General features: G+C 36.1%; 1 long non-coding RNA gene across 1 annotated transcript in view; it reads left to right on the top strand.

The window, feature by feature from the left end:
• Positions 1-6,763: 6,763 nt before the first annotated feature.
• The window catches only part of LOC125252829, a 31,313-nt gene continuing 10,583 nt past the window's right edge, over positions 6,764-27,493 (top strand). The window contains exons 1-2 of the long non-coding RNA XR_007181290.1: positions 6,764-7,058; positions 7,246-7,424. This is a non-coding gene — a long non-coding RNA (uncharacterized LOC125252829). The remainder of the gene's footprint in view (positions 7,059-7,245; positions 7,425-27,493) is intronic.

Genomic DNA, 27,493 nt, shown 5'->3' with positions numbered 1-27,493 from the left:
TCATCTGGCCGTGTACATAACTAGATCACTATACAACCTTATTTATGGGTCTTTGGAAAAACAAACACACACAGCAAACACTATGACACACACACACACACACACACACACACATAATACAAACACTTACACAAATCCTGATGTCAGCGCATTAAACTCCCCTGCATAAACACATGTATACATATGTAAGACTATGCATGTATGAAACCTGTCATGAACATGTCCAGGTTATATTTTTTGGGGATAATAACATTTTGGCATCGAACCAGAAAAATTATTAGTAATTATATTATGGATGCACCGATATGAAAATACCGATAACCGATATTTGAAAGCCGATATATTGGTCGATAAATCTAAAAAAATTTTTTAAATCATTTTTGAGAGCCTGATTACAAAATCTAAAGTTTCACCATTAAAAGTCATGTCCCAAAAACACAATTATGATGTTCTCATTATAATATTATGTTGCTTATATGACAGAATTGTGCTGCACATGTTGCACTTTAACTGTATTTTCCTTTTTGAAGTGATTTCAATCATATTTCAAGCAATTCAAAACCATCATGGTGAACAGTGCACATCTGAAGTGTCTCAGCTGAAGGAAATAATCCATTATTTATCAGCTTTAATATATCGGCCAAATTTTCTTACCTCGCTGATAACGATAACATTAAAAATCAACGTATATAGGCCAATACCGATATCGTGCATCCCTAAATTATATGTTATATAAGTACATACACATATAATCAGTATAAAGTACAACAAATACCACCATATATATTTAATTATTATTTAAATTTTAATTTGGATTAAATATAACCCAGACATTTTGTTGAGTTTTTCATGTGTACTTTGTTCTCATGCCTAAGTACTCATAATAGATTTATAAAATTCTCAGAATTAAACTTTCGCTGTTACCATAACGGCCTACAACCAGAAAACATTGATTGGTCAATTCCACTCCAGAAACAAAAGACATCTGTTAAAGAATGCATCATGTGGACAAAATGTCTAATTTATGTACATCTGATAAACATTTTTTAATGATCCACTGCAAATCACTGCAGCATCTTGGCTTCTTTCAGACAGTTTTAGTCTCTTTGAATGTGTTTGGCATGATTGATGTTCTGAACACACCAGGGTTGAATGCATCTCTATACTGCACATCAACACATCACCACGGTAAAGAACAGGCGGGATTATGGGATGTTATGAGAACACAAACACGAACAATATTGATGTTATTCTGTCACACTGATTGATGACAGCAACCATGAACAGAAAGAGTCGCACCTACGGACACACAAACGGAATCCAGATTCACACCCAAATGATCCAGAATCTCATTGATATGAACAATACCTTTATGATTCTCAAACACTTACATTAAAAAAGGGACTTGAATCATATAGAGAACCAGAAGATCACAGAGCAACTAGAATCGTGGAGTTGACGGGTGAAATAGCGTCAGCACATGCCTAAATATGCCATATATCGACATATACAGTAAATATTGAGAAATATTCCAACGACAGTGCTGTGCATCTTTTATAGAGCCATGCTTTGAATTGCCACAATTAGTGACCAGTAAAACCACAATGAGATGTAGTTGCCAAGCAACGATGCATCTTGAAATAGAGATGATGTGCAAGTGTTATTTTTGACAGTAAAGGTGATGAAGTGTAACCCGAGAACTTCTGATGTGTTCACCGCAATACTAAAGGTATGGTGATTTATAATACTCACATACTGATATATGGCTTGACACAGTATCAAAATGAGCTTGACAAGTCAATCCAGCCATATTATATTGAACAATAGTGATTAGACAGAGATTTCACTGTTCGCTAACAAAACTAAACCAGTTCTCCATGTCTAAGGTCGGGTGAGGAGAATAGAAAGCTTTCACGGTCTGTGCAAATAAATGCATTTTTGCAATGACAAGCATTGTAAAACCATCAACATCACGATGAATATTCAGCTTAGGAGCAATAAATATTTACCTGATGTGATGGACGATAAAACAGGTGTAAAAATCCCACAGACACACACTATTACAGCCATATTACAGACCAGAAGATTACAGAGATGTGAGCAGTGTTGGGGAAAGTTACTTTCAAAAGTAATGCATTATTATATTGTGTTACTCACTAAAAAAGTAACTAATTGGATTACTTAGTTACTTTTTATGGAAAGTAACAAGTTACGTTACTTTTGCATTACTTTGTCCTCATCTGGGCTGGGCTGTTTGTTTGTTTGTTTGTTCTGTTTTTGGCAAATGTAAAGGACCTTTCACACCAAAAGTTGAAGGAAATGCAAATTCACGCCTGTACAGTAGAGGGCGCAGTTCAAATAAACAAGCCTTTGTAGAAGAAAATATTAATAAGGAGAAGTAAATGAGTAACTAGAACTAGTTTAGAATAACCATCATGTGCACACGACGCCTCTGCACTTAAGGTCTTTGCACACTGAGTCCAAAATTTTTGTATGCGTTTTTGTCGTATTCGTCGTTCTAAAAATTCTTCCCACACAGAAACCTTGCACATCGAGTCCGATGCGTATTAATTAATCAATCCGTTGCGAAACAATTCGCAAAACAACACAAAATGGAGTCTTCAAGCAGTGAGGATGATTTTGTTGTCATTTCGCTTCTTAAAAAGAGAAAAGAAAGAGAAAATATTGGGTCCATTCCATAAAATCAGTACCTACCATCCTGTTTTCCAAGCTGTTCCGCAATCATCATCTTTATATTCCGTCTCTTTGTATTCTGTACTTTGTTTGTCATACAGTGTTTTATCAGACGCCATTCTGGATTTTAGCGTTCGCTTGTACAGTGGCTCTGAATTGTCAAAAAACCTCTCAAAATGCTCTCAAAAACTGAACCCTATCCGAACTTTTGACAGATGAAAGTTTCGGAGGTGTAAACTTCAATGACAACGTGAAGTCGTATTTATTTTTTAACGTGTGAAAATTTTGGACAAGATTTTCAGAATCGTTTTTTAAGGACCTTTACGCACAAATTCTCTTTGGAAAAGCAACTCAGATATTTTGTTGAAAGTAATGCGTTACTTTACAAGTTACTTGAAAAAAAGTAAACTTGTGTTACTTGTAATGTGCAACACTGGATGTAAGCAAAAATAGCCTAAAAAACACCTAGCAATGCCCTGGCAACACATTTGCTGTTGCTACTTAAAGTAAGCCACTTATTGTTCACAAAAGATTGTCATCTGTAAAAAAATTTTTGAGAAATTAATTATTTTATTCAACAAGGGTGCATTAAATTGATCAAAAGTGACAGTAAAGACATTTACAATGTTAAAAGATGTCTTTTTTCAAATAAATGCTGTTCTTTCTATTTATCAAAGGCCCTGTTTCCACCTTGTATTAAGATGCATTTTGGTCGATCGGATCACAAGTGGACGACACTAAATACAGGTGTAAATAGGGTATAAAACATTTTGAGCTTGTCCACTTTCGACCACTTCCAGAGGTAGTCGAAAACGCACTCGGATTGTTTTCATAGTGTAAATGCTCATGTGGTTGAATGTGTTTGAACAGACACAAAAGACCCTCTACTCTCCTCCTACTGATCTAATGCGTAAACATTATATGATACGCTCAAGTCAGACTGGATTTAAACTGTCGACTAAAGACCCAAGTTTGGTTTGAAGATGAAAAACGTACAAAGCACAATGTTCTCTCACCATTCCTGATTTCTAACACACACTCACAGCGTTCACCTCTTAACCATGATCAAATCACTGGCCTCAAATGGTTTATAGGTTTATAATAGAAATGGGGCAAAAGTTAAATATAGAGCTGAGAAGTCTAGGTTTCAAAGATGAACAGCTTGAACAGAAAGTTAAGCATATTCCAGATGCCAAGCACATTATTTCAAGTTTGTAAGTTTTACCCAAAAAGTTCTGAACTCTTAACTGCATTTTTGGGTGGTTTCTAAGAAAAAAAAAAAAAACTTGGTCTGCTCTTTGATTACAGCACAAAACATCAAGCAGAAGGAATTCATTGTGTGACTTCAAATTCACAGAAATTACAGCACAGAAAGTTTCCGTTACAAATGATCTGATGATAACATGTGCGGTGCTGAGCCAGTGTGTTCATGCAGCACACACACACACACACACACACACACACATGCTGTGAAACATCAGTGACCTTATCCTGACTCTAACAGACAGACATCACACATGTGCTAGTGCATGGTGCACAAGCAGACATACTGCTGAAATAAGTATGCTTAGAATTAAATGAATAAACCATTTCTCATTTAATTTTTCTGGATAAAGAAACATGCCACACACACATTGTAAAACTTGGTAAAGTAAAAGTAATCTGGTGCTTTAAAATTTTTAATTCATTGAGAGATCTTAGATAGGCCTTCCCGGTCCCTTTATACCATGGTCTGTTTGAACACTCAATTCTGATTGGCTGGAAGCTGTGCAATAAAACCATTTAACGCACAGGTAGTTTAATCAAAAGCAAAGTCCCTTTCAAGGAAAGTCTGTTCACTAGGCGGCCATATTTGCAACGCCTCCAGGCAGCTATTTTGGGCATTCAAGACGAAGTCCTATCTATTTGAATGGGGGAATCCTTAAATCTCAAAAACTGCTTGGCGCAAACTCACAATTAAATAACAAATTTAAATCGGGCACTGATGTCACTGCCATTACACAATAAGCTGAGAGGTGCCGCACATGATTAAGTTAGCTGTTATGCTTTCTCCAATGGTAAGAGATACAGACCCTCTCATCTCTTATAATATATAATCTCGTCACTTTCCTTCCAGAACAGGCTCCCTTGGCTAGACTGAGTGGCAAAAGAGCTGCATGACTGGATTTAATAGGGTAAACTGCGAAAACGTGAGTAAAACAAACAATTACACTGAAGGTTGGGCTTTAAAGTGTTCCTTATAGCATGTCAAAGAAACGTAATCCATGGATATTGAGATGCAGCCAGGAATCGTGTTTCCTGACATTTATATGTGCCTGATTTCGACGCCGGGGAAATACATAAAGCAAATCTGCCTGCGAATGCTTTATATAAATATAATATATAGGTGTTAGGCTATATCATTGTTATATCATCATATCGTCCAGCCCTAAAACTTGTGTAGTTTTTGTCAGTGTTTATTTAAAACACCAGATTATGCACAATATAAGATGGTAAATATTTAATTGATGAGTTGTCAACACAATATATAACAATACAGGGTATGATTTTACCCCGAAATCCAACATTTTGACACAAAATGATAACTGCAAAACATGTTAGTCCATTGAGTCCAGTTGTTTCTGTGAATTGCAGTGATTCATTTGCTTTTTGCTTTTTTTTTTTTTGTAGCTTTTGGCATTCTGTAAAAATAAACCTCAGATTTCTTGTCAAATTTATCTGTACAGTCAATTGCAAAGCTCTTTCTCGTTTTGGATGTGTTTTGTGTTTTTTTTACGGCATTCACACTGAAAACCAATGCTGCTGCTCAGTCGTTTTTCCACTCAGTGGGTGTAATTGCAGTCATAACTGCCGACTGTGACGTCACGTGCATATCCTCTATCAAAGACCACAGAATAACACAAGATGCGTCACTCATATTGTTTTGAATGGGAGAAAGTGCAACGCGCAATATGGCGGAATAAGTCCCGCCTTCTAAATAAGAGCCAATCGGGATTGGTAAAGTCATCGCATCACTGCAGTGGCCGTTAGAAGCTCCGGTTTCTATAGAAACAGTTAGACGCGCGCCTCCGAAATGAGACACAAGAGATGCGCATTTAGGACTGCGCATGCGCATTAGCTTGATCCAGCCTGAAAAATACCGTTTTTTGTCATGATTTGAGCGTTTAGAAACAAAATTTATGAGACAGTTGTTGTCAGATTTCATTGGTGATTTCAAATATGAAATTTAATCGAAAGCTTGGCAAACAGCTTTGGAGAATTTGATGTTTTTCAAAGATGGCTGCCGAGTGATACGACTTGTCTTAAAGGGACTTTGTGGAATAAGTCCCGCCTCCTAAGTAAAAGAGCCAATCGCTGATTGATCAAGTCATTGCATCACTGCAGCTGCCGATAGAAGGAAGAAACCTGAGACTCGCGCTTAGCTGAGACGCACATTGGTTCGTCTAGCCTGAAAAATAAGCTTTTTAACGCTACTTGAGCATACGAAACAACATTTATGGGACAGTTCATGTCAAATTTTGTTGCTGATTTGAAATATGTTATTTAATTGTGAGTTTGCAAAGCAGTTTTTGAGATTTCAGGATTCCCAATTCAAATAGCTTCGTTGAGAGAGACGCAGGTAATTCAGATTTCACACACGCCTCTCTCATCTCTCTCTTTCGAGAATTAATTAAAATAAATGCAATCATTAATTAATTCAAATAAATGTAATCTTACGCACTACTTTATCTCTGCGTCTGATTTAAAGAGGGCAGAATTTTAGATCTAACGAACCTTATAACCAAAGTGGCACCTTCATTTAACTATAGAACAAAGTCCCTTTAAGACAAGTCATTTCTCTCGGCGGCCATTTTTGAAACGCCTCCCAGGCATTCAAGTGCAGCTCCTATCTCTTTGAATGGGGAAACATCAAATTCTCTAAAGCTGTTTGCCAAGCTTTCGATTAAATTTCATATTTGAAATCACCAATGAAATCTGACAACAACTGTCTCATAAATTTGTTTCTAAACGCTCGAATCATGACAAAAAAACGGTATTTTTCAGGCTGGCTCAACCTAATGCACATGCGCAGTACTAAATGCTCGTCTCTTGTGTCTCATTTTGGAGGCGCGCGTCTGTTTCTATAGAAACCGGAGCTTCTAACGGCCGCTGCAGTGACGCGATGACTTTACCAATCGCCGATTGGCTCTTATTTAGGAGGCGGGACTTATTCCGCCATATTGCGCGTTCCACTTTGTCCCATTCAAAAACAATACGAGTGACGCGTCTTGTGTTGTCTTTGATATAACTGACGAAACCGTCATTTTTAAACTTCCGGTGAAATATTGCGCTGCTAACATTAGTAAACGATTTGAATTCAAAAGGTACACCTTTGAACCTTATTTAGCCTTATTTATTTGAAAGTGACAGCTTTTGTACCTTTTTTCTGAGAGTGTTCTGATGTATTAAAATAGCGGGTGGTATCTTGATGAAGATGATGAAGGTGTGTTAGTAGAAGCAGGATGTCGTGATTTCTGAGAACCGCTCAAAAATCTATTTTCACGTTCACAGATCTAAAGCGAGCTGGTGAGAGACAGTGACACAGAGAGAGGGAGACGGGATGAGGTGCGAAGCGAGGGGTGTCTGTCTGTCTCCCGTCAGGAAGCAGCACATCTCATGTCGTGTCGCGCTCGCTGCCTCCGAGGGCGACGGTTGCCGTACCGACAGGAAACCACAGTGATGTCACTCGTGTGAGGTTATTCTCTAGCTACAGCAGACAGATCATGATAGCAAACAAAACACCTCTATTGATTAATGAAACCTAAAGTAGGTTAAATTCACCACATAATGATATTTCAACCTGTCTTAAAGGGTTAGTTAACCCAAAAATGAGATTTCTGTCATTAATTACTCACCCTCATGTCGTTCCACACCCGTAAGGCCTTTGTTCATCTTCTGAACACAAATTAAGATATTTTTGATGAAATCCGATGGCTCAGTGAGGCTTCTATTGCCAGCAAGATAATTAACTCTTTCAGATGCCTACTTAAAACATATTTAAATCAGTTCATGTGGTTCAACCTTATATTATAAAGTGACGAGAATACCTTTTGTGCACCAAAAAACTAAATAATGACTTTTCAACAATATCTAGTGATGGCAGATTTCAAAACACTGCTTCGAATCTTTATGAATCTTTTGTTTCGAATCAGTGGTTCGGAACGCAAATCAAACTGCCAAAGTCACATGAACTGTTGAAATTTCAAAACAGTTATGATGTAATGAAGACTCGTTTACTAAAATTACGTGACTTTGGCACTCTGAACCACTGATTCGAAACAAAAGATTCATAAAGCTTCGACGCAGTGTTTTGATATCGGCCATCACTAGATATTGTTGAATATAGTTGTTATTTTGTTTTTTTGGAGCACAAAAAGTATTCTCGTCGCTTTATAACATTAAGATTGAACCACTGTAGTCATATGAACTGTTTTAAATATGTTTATAGTACCTTTCTGTGCATCTGAAAGAGTTTGATGTGTTGAATAGTAAGATTTTAAAGCTGCAGTCCGTGATTTTTCCTCTTTGTCGCCATCTCTGTTTGAAACCTGCAATTGCAGTCATATACGGAACAGTTATCTGTACGTGCGTTGTGTCTCGGCACAGCTCGTCAGCACGGATGAATCTAATGCTTGCTGTCAGTCACCGCACTGGTACTGAACTTCAGAATCACAGATTCTACGTCTTGAAAGTATGACCAATATAAGAATTTTCACTGGAAAATATCATCTGAACAAGTAAGTAACACTTCTGCCCCTTTTGTTCTGACCAACTGAGGAAAAAAGCTTTAGGCCTACAATAAATCGCGCTGCCAATGATGATTAAATCTAATGATTGCTTAGCTCTGATCACGCCAAACCGTGCAAATTATTATTACTGTTATATTGTTCTCAAATTATTATTGTTAACAACATCAGCATTGCGTGACTGTGTATTTAGTGTATATTAGTGTTACCTGTAGATTTCAATTACTGTAGCCACTCCACAGTCCAAAGTCTTTTGCTTTTTTACTACGAGTGAATCTCCAGTTGTCACTGATGATTGTCATTTGGACCTTTCTGGATTACAATCCGCCATCAAAATGATAAGTTTAATTATTTCAGCTGCTGTGAGAAAAGGCTATAAATGTGCCGCTACTGGCAGCATCCTCACATTATATAACTGACTAGCCTCTCGACGGGACTCCTCCTTTCTGTTTACGGACGTGACGTAATGACGCAAAGACGAACTGCTGCATGCTCGAATTTCCTGCGGAAATCCACCATGTCGCTCTTATTATAAAACATTATTACAAGCTTACCGTTGTGAATCGAGACAAGATAAGGAGATAGATTTGAACACTGGCTGGTTATGTACTTGCTCAAAAATTTATTTTGGATAATTTTTAACCAAAAAAAGTTACGGACTGCAGCTTTAAGATTTTTTTTTTAAGAATGAAAGAATATAAATTAATACTTTTATTCAGCAGCGATGCATTACATTGTTCAAAAGGGACAGTAAAGACATTAATAAAGACCTTATAGGCTATTTCAAATAAATGCTGTTCCTCTGAACTTTATATTGAACACAGGAATAAATTACATTTTTAAATATATTCAGATAAAAACAATTACTTTAAATTGTAATAATATTTCACAATATTACTGTTTTACTGTATTTTTTAATCAAATAAATGCAGCCATATCTATATCTATATCTATATCTATCTATCTATCTATCTATCTATCTATCTATCTATCTATATATATATATATATATATATATATATATATATTAATTTGTAATGATTATTAATCCATATTTATCTATATTAAATTAAAATTAAATCCATTCACAAAACACTAAACTATAAAAGCTATATTGTTCGCAACAAACAATGTGTAATGCATTTTAATGCAATAAAAAAAAATTACATACATTAAATTTAAGTAAAATTGTAGGATATGCATTTTACATGCAGATCAGGTCATGATACTTTTGGCGCAGTCTATTTTCAGCTCCTTAAAATAGCAATGCGCCGGCAATGCACCTGAACACACCTCTTTTTTAGACCAGCACGCCCATGGGCGCACTAACTGGCGCAAATGCATTTACTAATTTAAGGACATGGCGCTGAACGGGAAAACGCGAACGGCGCCGGACGCAAACTAGCAAACACACTTGCGCTGCGCATTGCGTTGCATTGCGCCGGGTGTATATAGGGCCCAATATGTGTAACCCAACTGTTGGGTTTAAAAAAAAAAAAAAACAACCAACCCAATGTTTTTACTGTGTATACACACACACACACACACACATTGGATTTCCATGTTTTATTGGGAAATTCCATAGACATGATGATTTTTATACTGTACAAACTGTATATTCTCTCCCCTAAACTTTTTGCATTTTTATATTTTGTCCCAAAAATGTCAAGGATTTTTGATATTGCCATCTTTGTGAGGACATTTTGTCCCCATAACGTTTACCTGAACTACACACACACACACACTTCATAGTCTCCATATGTATTAAAAACATACATCACTGAAACGTAGTGATATGATCATCTGGTCCTCGGTGCGCCTGACAATAACTGAAATGCAATATTATACGGCAGAACTGCAGCATTCATCATGAATATTGCATGCAGCTCTGTAGGTTTTTGTGGGCTGTTTGATTGCAGCTGACTGATTAAAACAATAAAAACAGCAGCTTCTGAGGTGTCAGAGATACGAGAGACATCTCAAATGCACCACAACAGTCTCAGATACAGCATGTATGTGTGCATATAGAACGTGTAAAACGTGCGTTCGTGTCTGCTGGTGTGTTAAATGTGAAGTGGCCCCTGCTGTACGTCTGTTTGGACTCTTGATCACATTACCGTGTTCTGTTGCTCTTGATGAATATTAATCTGCAGAGATAAGCTGCAGTTATCTGATGCAGTGTGTGATGGGCGACCATCTGCAGCTCTCTTGGGACTGTTGGGGGCTGGTAATGAATCTATGTGTCGTGGGGGTTTCCTATTGTGCAACAATAAAGGTCTGTCACTCGAGCTAAAGGAAAGATTGATGTGTGTGAGTGTGTCTGCTGATGTCTGAGGATCAGCTGTCTAAGGAATGAAGAGAAAAGGCTTGCTCACATCAAATTTGATGCAACTGAATGACAAAAATATAAAATATTAATTTCATGTCAAACTTTAGTTTTGTCTGACAATTTGTCTGACAAAAACAATTTGGCTAAACAACAAAAAAATCATAAATATTGGCAAAATCTTTGGAACACTAAAAATGTTCTCACTGTTCTTTGAAAAAAATGTGGATACCATATGAACTGTTTAGCATTCAAACTAATACTCTTTAAAAAAATAGGTTTAAAAAACAATGACTAAATGACACAAAAATCTAAAATTAATTTAATATTGTCATTTTCTAAAAAAAAAACCCTAAATTAATGGAGGAATCAATCATAAATAAATAAATAACATATACTTTTTTAAAAAAAGCAATTTGGCTAAATAACAAAAAGAAATATTTTCACAATAAAAATGTTCACACTGTTCTCTGAAAAACTTGGATTGTTCAGCATTCAAACAATTTTTTATTTAAAATACCCTTTTAAAAAGTAGGTTTAAAAAACACCTAAAACCCATGACACAAAAATCTAAAATATTTGTAAAAATTGCTCTTAAAATACCTGAATCAAATTTTCAGCATTCAAAGAATTAAAAAATAGTTAATTACAAAAATAATAAAATAAAATAACCCAGTATGTTATTTCTCAGTGATGTTAGAGATGCATTGCTGTCATGCATGTTTTTCATGTTAAAAAAATGACTGTAAACTGTTGGACTGTAACACTTTTTCTTTCAAGTTCACAGAACTGATATATTTTGAGTAAACTGAACTGTTTCACTGTTTTAAGTTTTAAGAACTTATTTCTTTTAATTTAGACGAACTTAAGCTTAACTTAAACTGGGCTGAGATTTCTATTTTCCAGCATGCTTTGCCCATGGCACTTTAAAGGGAGAGTAAATGCTAAAATTAAGTGTTATATAATTTTTTTTTTTTTTTTTTTGTGCAAGATTAATAAGTGGGAGATTTGGTAGTGATTAATGTTTTGTTATGCTAATTTAGAAGAGTTTCTGTTAATGTGGGTTTTTGGAGAGTTTCCATCATGGTGACAGTGGTGCATGCTGCTTGGTTTGAGAGCAAGTATGTTAAATGCTTTATATTGCTGTACTCATTCACTATATGCTATACTATGCTACTGTTAACATGTTAGCAAATTAGCAAGTTAGCATTTTCTGAATTAGCTTGTTATAGCTAGCTAAGTTTACACTAATAAAAATATTTAAATTGAGGTTACATGATAATTTTAAGTTAAATATATGAATTAGTGTACAAAGTACATATAAGTAAATACAAAGTACAAAATAAAATGCCAGTTCTACTTACTTTAAAGGGTTAGTTCACCCAAAAATGAAATTTCTGTCATTAATTACTCACCCTCATGTCGTTCCACACCCGTAAGACCTTTGTTCATCTTCAGAACACAAATTAAGATATTTTTGGTGAAATATCAATATCTATCATAACTTTGAATTTCTTAGGCAACTGTTTGCTTCAAATTTTTTATTTATTTTTTATTTTTTGAGTTTTGCCAACTTATTCGGTTATACAGTGTGTGAATATGCCAGAAAGACATGAAGTCATGAAAGAGAAGAATACTTTAGTTCAGAGCTAAAAATATATCACTGAATGCATGAAAATAATCATTAATAATCATGACAAACAATTCACTTTTGCTGCGATTCCAAATTGTCGATGACAAAATCAGCCCAAACTTTCAGATGATTTGCCCTTGACAGCAGAGAATCTCTGCTCTGACAGGCTCTGGGTTACTGTGCTCTATTCAGAAGAGCATGTGTTTAAACCTGACTGGATCTCCTGAAAGTCACGTCTGCACCTCTGAACAATAACGCAGAGGGTGTGTGTGTGTGTGCGCCAAACATACTGAAGCCTGTAGTTTCTCCCACATGTCTTTGATCGTTTGTTGCTACCATGCAGCGTTAATACAGGCTTGACATTTTCCCCAGGTCAATTAGAGATAATTAGTCTGAGAACCCATGAACACACACACACACACGGCGTCTGAGCTGATGTCGTTAGTTTTTGTTCATGTTTGACGAGGACAGGGAAGATTAGCTGGAGACAAACAACATTTAACCTCTGATTGGTCGATGCTAGGGAGGTTCGAGTGACTGTTAAGATGTGTGATAGACTCTATGTCAGCTCATTGTGCATCATGTAAAATGAATGTGGTACAAAAGTTGTCAGACAGACTATCTGAGGCCTCATTAACTAATTCTTAGGAGTTATTACGGTTTCCCTCCATCTTTTATAATTAAACACACACTTCTTATACTGAAATACTATTTAAACATTTTTATTATTATTAAATGATGATTAAAACAAAATAGACATATATTGACAATGTTCAAATGATTTATCTATCTAAGCTAACGTGCTAATTTATGCTAGAAAATATGCTAACAATGTGCTAAATCATGCATAAATGCTGGGAAGCTCGGGGATAATTTGGGCGGGCCATAAACTTTAAACATGGCGGAGAGGAGAACGATTGCTGTGACTGCTATTCTTTTTTAGTTTTTTCTTGCCTTGTTGTTAAAGTAGTGCATATTTACATATGAATAATCATTTGAAGTGTATTTTTTGTTTTTATACACAGTGAAAATAGCCTGAATTTGACCACAAATTCCAGAATTGTCAGCAAGCTGACTATCTAGACAGCGCGATTAATGTTTATATCAGGGTTGCCAACTTTTGAGTTGGCTTTTTGCATCACAATAAGTGTATTGTGATTATCAAAACATTTGGTAACTAAACAATTTCATTGAGTTTAGTGATAACATGCTACAATGTTTACATGGTGCAATAACTGGTAGCATATTGTTATTATTAGTGCTTAACACAAATGTCACAGTTTAAAGCTTGCCATGTGATTCCGATTTTGATTCAGTATCGATTCATTTGTATAACCAGTACAGTAGCTACATGTTCATTTTTCACAAACAAACAAACAAAATCTCTCAAATAATGCTGCAAACATACAGGGAGCACTTTCAGCTGATATAATTATTAAAGGTTAAAATTAATAGCTCAAATTAATAATAGTTATCAGACGTGTAAATCTGCTTTGTGCACACAAACACTACCGTTTTACAACATCTTCAATACGTATCAAATAAGTTTTTTTGTATTTTATTTTATTTTAGCTGATGTTTATAACATTTTTTTAATGGGTTTAGTAATGATAATTACTCTATTTCCTGGAATAAAGAAAGTTATACAGGTTTGTAACGACATGAGGATGAGTAAATGATGACAAGACATTCAATTGTGGGTGTGCTATTGCTTTAAATATGCACAAACTGTCGGTAAAGCTTCTAGTTTATTCTATACATTATATAATCCATATAATGTCTCTCTTATATAATCCATCTGCAGTCCAACACTAAAACCGTTTAATATTGCGTGTAAATGTCACACCGGGAAACATCACACGCAGATCATTATATCTTTTTAATTAGCTTTAATTATAACTTTAAAACAGCATTACAGGCATTTACATGATGCGTTACACACGATTACAGTCATGTAAGCATCCAGGACAATGACTCTGAATAGGTGAATGAATGTGGGTGTGTGTCAGATGGTGCATCTGTACGTGTGCGTGCCTGTACTGTCCTCAAACGGAGGGCATTTCCCACAGACAGGCCAAAGAGGTTGACTGAAAGGTTAGAATCTCCTGCGGTCAAAGCTATCAAACATACAGAAATGTGACAGGATGAGACGAGACTCAAGTGAACGCAAAGAGACAATAAGATCTTGACGTTACTCTCTAAAAAAAAAAGTTGGTTCTTTAAATGTTCCTATTTAGAACCATACTGTCGTGAAGAACCGTTTTATGCTAAAATGGTTCTGTAACTGTCAAAAAATCCTTTCAAAGCACCTTATTGAGTTTTTGGAGTCAAACATCAAACTGCACAGATTGTTAAAATGTTAGACATTCTTAAAATGTCTATAAACTTTAGCTTTCAAATTGTCACTGGTTTCCTGTCAACTATGTTGTTGTTTTTTTGGTAACACTTTAATTTAGAATCCAATTCTCACTATTTGATTATTAGCATGCATATTACTAGGACATTGGCTGTATATTAGTACTTATAAAGCACATATTAATACCTCATTCTGCATGACCATATTCTACATCCCTTAATCTTATATAATCCCTAATAATAATTGAGGCAAAAGTTGCAGTTAATAGTTAACAGTGAGAATTGGACCCATATATATATATATATATATATATATATATATATATATGGGTCATTGATGAATAAGGTTTTTTAAAAGTGTAAAAGAAATTAATTAATTTTTATAACATGTTAAGAATGAAATTATGTGGTTTTTATAATCAGTTAACGCTGCTTTTGCCATTTTTTACAAGATGGACAAAATTTGCTACCCAAAAAGTCATTTGGTTTATCCAAAATTTCGGTTTTACAAAATGACTCTTTAGGTTATACCGAATGACGATATTTTCAAACAATGCTAACAGGCTTATATCTAGCTAGCTAGCAAAAGGACAATCAAACATTTTGAATTTAGTACAAGTTTTTAAAGTATTATAACATTTTCCATGTTTTATAGCGGTTGCACCGAATGACGTGATGTTTCGGGACATGTGTATGATCAAGTGAAAACATTAATTTTTCAATTAGTTAAGAGAGAGTTAGTTACTTTGCTTCACGATCATGTGGTCCTTTGCAGGTGTCTGAATGATGTCACATCCTGTCACATGATATTGAGCGCACGACTTGATCCAAAATGATCCCTTTATATTGGTTACTCCGAATGACATCAATGAAATTCATTTTTCCGGACATTCTTTCTCATAAAAAAACAACGACTTCTACACATAATTTTAATACCGTTTTTCACTATGTTGATATATGATGTTATAAAATCATTCCAGAATAAAAAAATATATACATTTATTACATTTTAAGATATTTTAATCACAAATTAAATGGCTGCATTGGCCTTTGGTTAAACAGAATGACCTTATGACACTTCAAAATATTTAAAATACCTTTATTTATATGTAGCAAAATATAATTTAAACCTTTTGGATTCAGTAAAAGAGATCTAGTTGTACTACCTTACATGCTTTGTAAAAAGGGTTCTATTTAGAACTTTAGCACTTATCTTCTGCTACACTCTTAAAAATAAAGGTTCCAAAAAGGAGTTTTCACAGAAGAACCATTTCTGTGCCAGTGAAGAACCTTTCAATGAACAGTTCTCACTGCGTTTTTTTAGTGTGAAAAGCATTTTAATAAGCTAAAGAACCCTTTCCATTACAAAGAACCTTTTGTGGAATAGAAAAATGTTGATGGATCTATTAAGAATGCCAATTAAGACCGTTTGTATCATTACAAGCTGAAGTTTTGAACCATTTTTCCTAAGAGTGTAATAGTAGACATTATGACATTCATTATGATTCATCACAGGGATCTGTTGATCATAATGGTGTCATGTTATTTTATGTTAATGCTTGCAGTGTAGACAATATCCCTGGATTAGCATGGGACTGTTTTAGTGTTGTTGTGTCACATAGCTTGTTGCAGATGTAGTATGCACACACAGAATGGGTTTGTGTGTGTTCAGCTGAAGGTTTGCTCCGTCGCTAAACTGCTGGTAATAATTTGACATGCCAGATGCCATTTAGCAGAAAGAAACACAAGACAAATGCAGAGTGTGGTAAAGGGGAATGTATGGAGAACAGGATGAAGAGAGAGAGAAAGAGATCAGGAAAGGAATGAAGAACATAAAGAAAGGCCAGAGAGATGAAAAGAGCAAAGGAATGAGTGAGGCGGATCAGACGAATAACGAAGCTCTAATCAAAGCCCTGCTCTCTCTCTCTCTCTCTGGTCTAGAGTAATTGTTTATACACTGTAATTTCTCAGTGGTTTTCATTACTCTTGATGGGGCCACTCATGTTATGCAGTGATTTTAATATTTCAGGTGTTTCTTCATTGTTTACTAATATTATAATATAAATATAATATTAAAAATATAGCTGTGAGCAGCAATTAATAGTGTTCAAGTGCTTTAAGGCCTTTAAGCACATGCATAAAAAGGTATTATGTTTTATTTAGCAAGCCTGTAACCATGTAGATCAGAGATGGAAAAAGACGACCAATACAGGTCATTTCTAAGGAAAAGCATTTTAAAGCTTTTTAAGTGTTATAGTGGCCTGATGATGATCTCCATAAAAGTCTGTATGCTTCTTTAGAATCATATCTCGCATATGCTCACCTAATGTTTTCCTTCAGGAATGATAGGCCTTTGGATTTTCTAAATGACCAAATTTCAGCATTTTTTATTGTATTGACCTAGACTAAAGAGTCCAGAGAACTGTGCTGCAATGGTTTTTTTGAGGTTGAGTGAAAAACTAGTTTGTGAAAGTAGGTTTTTCAAATAATCTCCAATATTTAAAGGTGCAATGTGTAAAATGTAGGAGGATCTATTGACAGAAATGCAATGTAATATACATAACTATGTTTTCAGTGGTGTATAAAGACCTTACATAATGTTTTTATTACCTTAGAATAAGCCACGAGTGCCCTTACATGTCAAGTTGTCATTTTGTGCTGGCATGTTCGTAAGCCTAAACGGACAAACTGCAGAGCGTGTTTTGTCTCTATGTTCGTTGGTGTTTTTAGAGGCCTCTTGCATCAAGTAGTAGTAGTAGTCGTCTGGTTTATTAAAAGCAGAGACTGTTCTTTGTTAGAAATGAGAAGAAACCTCATTGCTTGCCTGGCTATCTGCTGTCTCAGACAACGACATCTTTGTCTTTGTGTCGGCCACCGTAGCTTCTCTAAAAGTGCTTTGAAAGGGAGGGGTGAGCACGGTGCTGAGGCGCTGGTTGCAGTTCGCAACCTCACCGCTAGCTGCGGCTAAAATGTACACACTGCACCTTTAACGAACGTTTCGATTGACAGCAGTGGTCCCAGAGGCAGAGTTGTTCAGAATGAGGAGTTCTGTCACATGGTATGAATATCTTATGATTATCATTTACGCATCTGAAAACATGGCGCCCTGCGGTGGCTGATTTCTTTCAGATTTCTCACAGGCCATGAGTCAAACAGGCCCAGTGAGTTTCGTTCTGATTGGCCTCTATTAACCTTGTCTGATAGCTGCTCAAACTTCATTGGCCGATGGCGGCCATGTTTTTCAAGATACGTGAAGGTCCTCATAGACCATGACGTCACTTTGGACAAAAACACTACATGCCAGTTTTCTAGTCAAATGGACTAGCGGTTGCATCGTTATAGCCATTTTTGTGTCTTTTTAATTTCATAGCGCCACCTAGTGGGCAGTCGCCACATGCTTTTTCATGTGACCACAGACTGACCCCATGCATAGGTGTATCAAATTTGATCATCTCATTCTGTTCAAGAGTTATATTTTAGTAAAAGTGGCCACGCCCACTTCAAGTGTTTTGGCATCCAGTCATGGACGTGAATAGAAATTTCGATTTTTTTTCTATGATTATTGACAATCAGACTCTTGAGAATCTTGCAGCTCTATTTTGGTTCCGATTGGATGAGAAACCTAAGGCTAGTTCGCAAAAAGTATGTTTTTCAAAATATCCAAAATTCCGTACTTTTGATAGCTGTAGCGCCACCATCAGGCCATTTGCGACGAGCAAATTTTGGTGATGTTGTAGATGGGATGGGCACTACCATCCTTCAAAGCTTCAAGACTCTACGACTTAAGGCAAAACCAAAAGTTTGGGGTAAGTAACTTTTTGTTGCGGTAAGTAAGATTATTCACCATCCACCAGGAAATGACATTGTTTTGTAGGAAAAATGGCAGCACAAACATCATATTAGTTAACGGAGCAAACATCTTATGGTCAAATGTTTTGTTTGAAAAGTATGTTAGTGCTATATTACATTACAATAAATGACATTTGATTTAATACAGTTATATTCATATATTTATTAGTGTGATTGAAGTTTTCGGGGTGCTGCAGCTCACTGGCGCTCCTGGTTTGATGAATATTACGCTGCCATGGTGACGGCCAACATAACATTAGCTACTGATGCTTCACAGTTAGAAACACTTCACAGCAGTGGTGTGAGTGTGTGTGAGAGAGACGTTGGAACAGAAGGAAATGAGGAATGAGACCACAGACCCCCTCAAACCAGGCAGTGGGGTGGTCTTTCTGGAATCTCTCTCTCTCTCTCTCTCTTACTAATAAAATCTAAAACCAGAGTAGAAGACAGAGGGAAACTCACACATACATTTACCTTTAATGTCTTTGCTGTAAAGTTGAAGTGTGTAATCTTTACATCACTTAAGGATCACACCTCCTGTCATTGGTCGGTCAAACAGATAGCCCCGCCCCCAAACTCACACCATTGGTTGAGTCACTGTTACTGTGATGAGCTGGTTGGATCCTGAAACAAACAGATCAATGAATGTTACGCTTTTAGGTGTATTTATAGTGGTCCCTGCATATTAAGCTGAAAATAATTTGAACATCTAAAAGATCCCACACTTAACCATTCATCTATATGAGATCCCAGGTAACAAGGAACATTCTCAGAACTTTAGCTAACATTGTGGCAAGGTTCTCTCAAAGTTATGATCAAACATTCTTCCAGTAATGTTAATAATATGTTCGTTCAGAGTGTTCTAATAATGTTCTCAAAACGCTGGCAAAAAACAAATCAAATCACTTTATTGTCAGAATGTTATTTGTACACCATTCATGGAACGTTTTACTTCTGAAATGTTTTAGTTGGGCAGTCATCTAACATTTTTGAAATGTTACTTGATTCAGAATGTTCAGAGAACATTCAAAAGTAACGTTCCCATAAATGTTGCAAAATGATAAAATGGAATGTTCCATTAACATTCACATAACTAAATAAAAAACATTTAAAAAACTGGACGTTTTGAATGTTCAGAGAACATAACTTTTCATAACTTAAAGAGTATGTTAGAAAAACTTTCTTAGAACATATTTTGTTAACTGGGATGCTAATGAATGTTCACATTCATTCTTAAAAATAAACATTCTATTTAGAACCAAAAAGCCTTTTACAGTCTGATGTCATAGAAGAACCTTTTAAGTTCCACATGGAACATTTTATCCTCTAGTTCTTTAGAAAATCATTTATGTACTGGTTAAATGGGTCATATATCTCACATATTTTATAATGTTTTTATTCTTTGAGGTTGTTTTTCAGGACCACTTTGATCTTTAGAAATACTTTTTTTTTTGCTGCTGTGCCTTTAAGAGCTCTATCTAAACTGCTTTACAGCAAGGCCTTTTGACCCTATTTGCTACAGAAATTATATTTTTAGTTCAGTATTACATGGTTATTTCAGGTTATTTCAATGCAAACTTGCACTCTTGAGTTTACGTGTGCTTCAGAGCTCTCAAACATCAGTTCTCACTAATACTGCTATACTGTGTGTTCAAGATTTCACACTTTCTTATTTAGTTTGGCCTTCACAAGCCGTTCAGCAGGCGAGAGGCAGATAAATTCAATCTGTGAACTGCACAGCGGTTCATGTATACACTGCGCAAGGTGAGAAAATAAGACAAAATCCTTTCGTGCTTTTCTGATGTGAGGTGTGATTTTATATGACCTGACTCAGGCAAACGTTTCAAAATGATTTTAGTGAACAATGACTAGAAAAGACATTTCGCAATAAATTCATGTCAAGCAACACATATGTCACTCTAAAGAGATGAAAATGAAAACTCACCCTCATGTCACTCCAAACTCATTTTCTTTCTTCTGTGGAACAAAAAAGATGTTCATGCTGCACTTTTCAGTACAATGACAGTCAATGAGGACAGATTTGGATTTGTCTGAAATCAGAATAAAATGATCATAAAAGTGCACATCATATATTAAAATGTTGCCTGGAACTATATTATTATAAGAATTTTTAAAAAAATATATGGTATTGTAGTTTTTGATAAACGCTGCCACAAATTTAAAACTGGGTTTAAAAGACAATTATTTTCTTTCATTGTCTTTTAAATACAATATTAAGGAATATTTCTTTTTATATAATATTAATAATAATATAAATAAAAATATGTAGCCTATATAACAAAATTATATAATATTAAAATATTAATATAATATTTAGAATTTTTAATATAATATTAGCAATATAATTGTTTTGACTACACTGACACCTTTAGTTGAACTGAATTGAGCTGAATAATGACACTACTGACTATTAATTACTATACTAAGTGTTGCTTTAAAAGTTTAATTGAATTCGTTTCATAATTGATTTATATTGCAACAGTGACACAGTTATTGAACTGAATTGAATCAACAGTGGCTGTCGAGCTGAAAAACAACATTATTGTCTTCAGTAGATCTGGGTTTAACTGAAATTGCTAAATTTTGCAACATTGACACTGTTATTTTCCTAAATTATTCTAAACAATCTGTGTTTGATACAGCGCTATATAATTAAATAAAAATGATTTGACAAATTGAGTCATTTTGGGCCACAATAATCAGAATACATTGTGCAAGATTCTACTGGCACAGGCTACTGAAAGCATTTAACAAATGCAAGGAATTTTAGGATCTCTCTCTCTCTCTCACACACACACACACACACACACACACACACACACACACACACACACACACTCACTGTAGGGGACTGAAAAGATTGTTCTGCCAGAGATGAGAGTGGAAGACTTTGCCCATGCCAGCAATGTCAGCCAGAATATCAGTGAGAGAAAGAGAGAGAGAGAGAGAGAGAGAGAGAGCATGATGGAAAGACTGTATAAACGAGAACAAGGATGTGCATGTCAAAAGAGGAGAGCAAGAGATTAGGTGGGTGGGTGTGTGTGTCAGCGCGCCATGATGAATGCGTCTTTGTCTGGCTCACGTGGCGGGGCAGATTCGCTCGACCCGGGTGACCCCTGACCCTCAGCGATGGGGAAGAGAACACTTGACTGCAGGATACAATGCAGATGAGCTGCGTTTAGCAGATGGAGAGAGAGAGAGAGAGAGAGAGAGATGAATTATCATACCAATTACATCTAACGTCATATCAGTGACGCCTGCTGTCAATCAAACACAGTCTAATGAGTGTCTGAATTGAGCCAAAACACATCAGTTAATTAACACAGTAATCATAATCATCTAATCAATAGCATGATCACAAGCATTGTGTACTGTACTCAGGCTGTCAGTGATCTATTTCATCATAATGACCTTTTCACTTGGAAACTTTATTTAAAGGTGCAGTAAGTGATTTCTGAGAAATACTGTTTAAAGCGGATCGGACTCCAAGCACCAAAACACACTTGTAGCCAATTATCAGTAAGGGGCGTATACATTCATGATGGGGGAGGTGCCTGTGTGGCATAGCATGTTTGTGACCCTTTTGGGTTGGGTGGGTCATGTTTGTTTTGATGATTTCAAATATCAATAGCGTTTCTCAGAAATCGCTTACTGCACCTTTAAAAAATGGTGTAAATTTGACTGGAAAAATCAATCCATTTTACTATGCTAATCCTTATTGACAGTAAAATCACCAAACTCACTTTTGCTAAAATACTAATGTTTAATAAATGATTATATTTCTGAGTGTTTGGCATGGTAATGGATATGACATTGTTGATATGTTTGGTCTTGGCGTAATAGATACGCTATGCTGCTGCTGCTGCTGGTTATTGCTGCTGCTGTTGGTTATTGTTGCTGGTGCTGTTATTGCTGCTGCTGGTGCTGTTTTTGCTGCTTCTGCCGTTATTGCTGCTGCTGTTGGTTATTGCTGCTGCTGGTGCTGTTATTTCTGCTGCTGCTGTTATTGCTGCTGCTGCTGCTGCTGCTGTTATTGCTGCTGCTGCTGCTGTTATTGCTGCTGCTGCTGCTGTTATTGCTGCTGCTGATGCTGTTATTGCTGCTTCTGCCGTTATTGCTGCTGCTGTTGGTTATTGCTGCTGCTGGTGCTGTTATTTCTGCTGCTGCTGTTATTGCTGCTGCTGCTGCTGCTGCTGCTGCTGCTGCTGTTATTGCTGCTGCTGATGCTGTTATTGCTGCTTCTGCCGTTATTGCTTCTGCTGTTGGTTATTGTTGCTGCTGGTGCTGTTATTTCTGCTGCTGCGGTTATTGCTGCTGCTGGTGCTGCTGCTGTTATTGCTGCTGCTGCTGCTGTTATTGCTGCTTCTGATGCTGTTTTTGCTGCTTCTGCCGTTATTGCTGCTGCTGTTGGTTATTGCTGCTGCTGGTGCTGTTATTTCTGCTGCTGCTGTTATTGCTGCTGCTGCTGCTGCTGCTGTTATTGCTGCTGCTGCTGCTGTTATTGCTGCTGCTGATGCTGTTATTGCTGCTTCTGCCGTTATTGCTTCTGCTGTTGGTTATTGTTGCTGCTGGTGCTGTTATTTCTGCTGCTGCGGTTATTGCTGCTGCTGGTGCTGTTATTGCTGCTTGTGCTGTTATTGCTGCTTCTGCCGTTATTGCCGCTGCTGTTGGTTATTGTTGCTGTTATTGCTGCTGCTGTTGGTTATTGTTGCTGCTGGTGCTGTTATTTCTTCTGCTACCGTTATTGCTGCTGCTGGTGCTGTTATTGCCGCTGCTGTTGGTTATTGTTGCTGTTATTACTGCTGCTGTTGGTTATTGTTGCTGCTGGTGCTGTTATTGCTGCTTCTGCCGTTATTGCTGCTGCTGCCGTTATTGCTGTTGCTGGTGCTGTTATTGCTGCTGCTGCTGCTGTTATTGCTGTTGTTGCTGATGCTATTATTGCTGCTGCTGCTTCTGCTGTTATTGCTGCTTCTGCCAATATTGCTGCTGCTGCCGCCGTTATTTCTGGTGTTGTTATTGCTGCTGTTGCTGGTGCTATTATTGCTGCTGCTGGTGCTGTTATTGCTGCTGCTGTTGGTTATTGTTGCTGCTGCTGCCGTCATTGCTGCTGATGGTGCTGTTATTGCTGCTGGTGCTATTATTGCTGCTGCTGGTGCTGTTATTGCTGCTGTTGCTGGTGCTATTATTGCTGCTGCTGCTGTTATTGCTGCTGCTGCTGTTATTGCTGCTGTTGCTGGTGCTATTATTTCTGCTGCTGCTGGTGCTGTTATTGCTGCTGCTGTTATTGCTGCTGCTGCTGCTGTTATTGCTACTGCTGGTGCTGTTATTGCTGCTACTGCTGCTGTTGTTGTTATTGCAACAAGCTCATTGGCTACTGATACAGCAGGAACCAATCAGCTGTGCCTTACATAGAATGATGTGAGTTAAGGACTTATCCTGCACCATCCAGAGTTTCATGACAGAGCTTTGTATTTATTAGTCACAAATATTGATCATTTCATTATTTGAATTGTTTAATTATTTGAATTATTATAATACTTGTTTAAAATGATTTTAAATATTTAAAATGATTATTTTTAGCACAGAATGTTGTGATTAACCAATCAGTATTCCAGACAGGAGTCTGTCTAACCACCACCAAATGACAATTTACACATTCACACCATCAGACACAAAAGTACAGAAATAGAGGAGGTTTATATGACCAGAACTGATCCTGAAGAAATACAACAATGTATGGCAGCTGAAAAGAGAGAGAGAGAGAGAGAGAGAGAGAGAGAGAGAGAGAGAGTGAGTGATGATAATAGTGACCACACAAAGGAATGCTGTGGGTAAGTGGACGGAGAAATGAAATATCTGCTCATGTAAACGGTCGTTTTCTACGTCTGTCTGTCTGTTCAAGCAGTGACGGCGTCAGTCCTGAGCCTGTTTGTGTCTCACATTCTCAATAGTGTATTGTGGCAGACGCTTGTCCTTGGTGCCCGGGCTCCAGTGCTGGTGGGTGGGAGAGACAGAGAGGAGGTTCTGGCTCCAGTCAGCCTTCATTCACAATTAAACACACACACACACACACACACACTGAACAATCTGCTGTGAGCCAGGAGCATACTCCACAAAATATGCAGACAGATCCAAATGCCGCTTATCCAATCAGATTTCAGAGCAGGAAATGTTTGTTTTATGAAGAATGTTTTGGAACACAGACTGTATCCCACAATGCAATGCGATCAAATCAGCCTCTCATTTCCATGTGATGCAAGAGCTAGAAGTATTTCTGATTAAAGTTCAGACATTTTAAACATACTTTTATAACAAATTATGCAAAAAAATTAAACATTTCATAGAGATTTAATTAAGCAAGTGGCTTCAATTTTTAATCTCAGATTTAAATAATTGAAGTATGTTATTTATTAAATTAATATAAAATAAAATGACAATAAAATAAAAATATTTGAAGCATTTTTATTTTATTCTATAATAATAATTTAAACAGTAATAATTATTGTGATTATTATTATAACAAAATAATTATAAAATAAAGTTGTTTTATTGATTTATGTTTAATTCAGAAAGTGGCTTCAATTTATAATGAGATTTAACAAGTAAACAATTATAATAAATAAAATAATAAATTAAAAATAATAATAAAATAATAATACTTCTATATTTAAAATGTGTTTTATATCAAATCAATAAAAAAAACAAAAAAAAAAAACAGAAAAATGTCAGCACACCAAAGCTCCAAAAATAAGTTTATATTTCTTTGAGCATATTTTTGCCCGTGATGTGCGTGCTTTTGTCTTAATTTTGCTGATATGAAATAAATAATAATTTATTTTAATATAAACTAAAAAAATAAAAATATTAAATATTTGAATATTTAAATCCGAGAAAATAACTCGAAGCCACTTGCTGATTTGAACATGCATCATGATGAGGTCATATGGCAACATTACAGTGAAATACTGCTTGAAATTTTTGCATGCTGATATCTTTTCACATAGTAAAAATATGTAAGAGAAAAAATAGTCAGTTTACAGTATATATTGTGATGTACTGTTCCTGTAAATAGGTGATGAGCTGCATTTTGAAAGGATAAAAAAAAACTTCGAGACAGTTTAAGTTAAAGTGATGTTGAAGGCTGATGCTGTTTCCTCATCTCAGTATGTCAGACAGAACACACACACACACACACACACACACACACACACACACACACACACACACACACACTGAGTGGGAAATGTGAACAGCGGCATGCTGACAGCGCTCACCGCCACTGTTTCCAGGAGACAGGAAGCTGTTATTCACAGCATGTCAATTCATGCGGTCGCGCTCCTGCCCGCATCACATTCACACAGCATGAGTGTGTGTGTGTATAAAGGAGCCAGACAGAAATGATTATTCTGGATTTTTTCCCACTCATTATCATATCATCTATAATTGAGAGTTTAAATAAAAAAGTTAAGATAAGGAGAAACTATTAATTCTGCCATCGTTTACTCATGCTCACTGTCTTTCAGCAGGATGTTCACAGCTCACAATGAAAGCATATAGTGACCGTAGCCTGCCAAACTCCAAGAAAGAACAAAACAACATCATAAACTTCAGGAACATGATGAAATGTATTAGTTATTTGTTGAAAATCTCAAAGGAGTAGCAGTAAAACAGCAGTACTTAACTAAATATTTCTCTACACATAAAAATAACACATTAAAAAAAAGAATAATACATTAATAAATGAACAAAATTTAAAAATGTTTTTTTTTTTTTTTGTTACTAGGTTAATAGAAAAGAACCATCCAAACAAATGGATTCACTAAAACATGACAGAATTTTCATTTTGTGCGTGTGTGTTTGTGTGTGTGTGTGTGTGTGTGTGTGTGTGTGTGTGTGTGTGTGAACTGTCCCTTTAACACCAGAATTGCAGTGGTCAGTTTCTCTTTTTATACCACAGAACAGAAGGCCAGTGTCCATCTCATTCTCAAAGTTATTGTTAACTATACTAAAATAACTATAACTAAAATAAGTTTACTAACATTACTGAAACTAAAACTGAAATAAATATAAATTAAAGCTAAATAGAAATACACAACATAACTACTAATGCCGCGCACACATGATTATGAATGTAAATTGATACTTATGACTGATCGCGTTCAAACGCGTCCAGTCAGAGCCAGTTGTGTTCAGTCTGCGATTACAGTCGGTGTTCAAATTCCATGTGTAAGTATTTAAATCGGCTTCAGTCGCAAGAAACAATTGGTATATGTGTTCAGTTCAGTCTTAGAATGTTTCAGCTAATCGTTAGGTGTGTCCCCGGCTTAACTCTAAACCTCATTCAAAAATTCTAAATATTCAAAAATTCTATTTTTTTACAGGAAGTGACATAGACGTTCGCATCACATTGGTTCCCTCGACAAAAAAACAATAGGATTTTTCCAGACTTTTGAATTATCACAAAAAATAAGCTATGTGATCAACAAAAGTTTATGATATTTGCACGTTTTGTCCATCAAGATAATTTTCACAAATGACAATGACCAACTTGGATTTTGAAGCCTTGATGCAATCGGCAGAAATAAAAAGCTAACCTGCAAATTAACTACATTACAGTCCATGACTTCAGCGTCACACCACAAAGCTTTCGATAACTCTTTCAGTCTTTATTTAACACAAAAAACCCCTGAAAGTCTGAGTTAGAATAGTTTGCAAGAGCATGATTATAAACACAACAAGGCTGTGAAAGTGAACTAGTGAGTAGATGATTTTGTGATGACATTTAACCCTCTGGAGTCTGAGGCTGATTTGGGGCTTGGAGAAGTTTTG

The sequence above is a fragment of the Megalobrama amblycephala genome, linkage group LG18 (assembly GCF_018812025.1).
Source record: "Megalobrama amblycephala isolate DHTTF-2021 linkage group LG18, ASM1881202v1, whole genome shotgun sequence".
Lineage (NCBI taxonomy): Eukaryota > Metazoa > Chordata > Actinopteri > Cypriniformes > Xenocyprididae > Megalobrama > Megalobrama amblycephala.
Note: the sequence above shows the minus strand (reverse complement) of the source record. Positions and strands in the feature narration are given on the sequence as shown.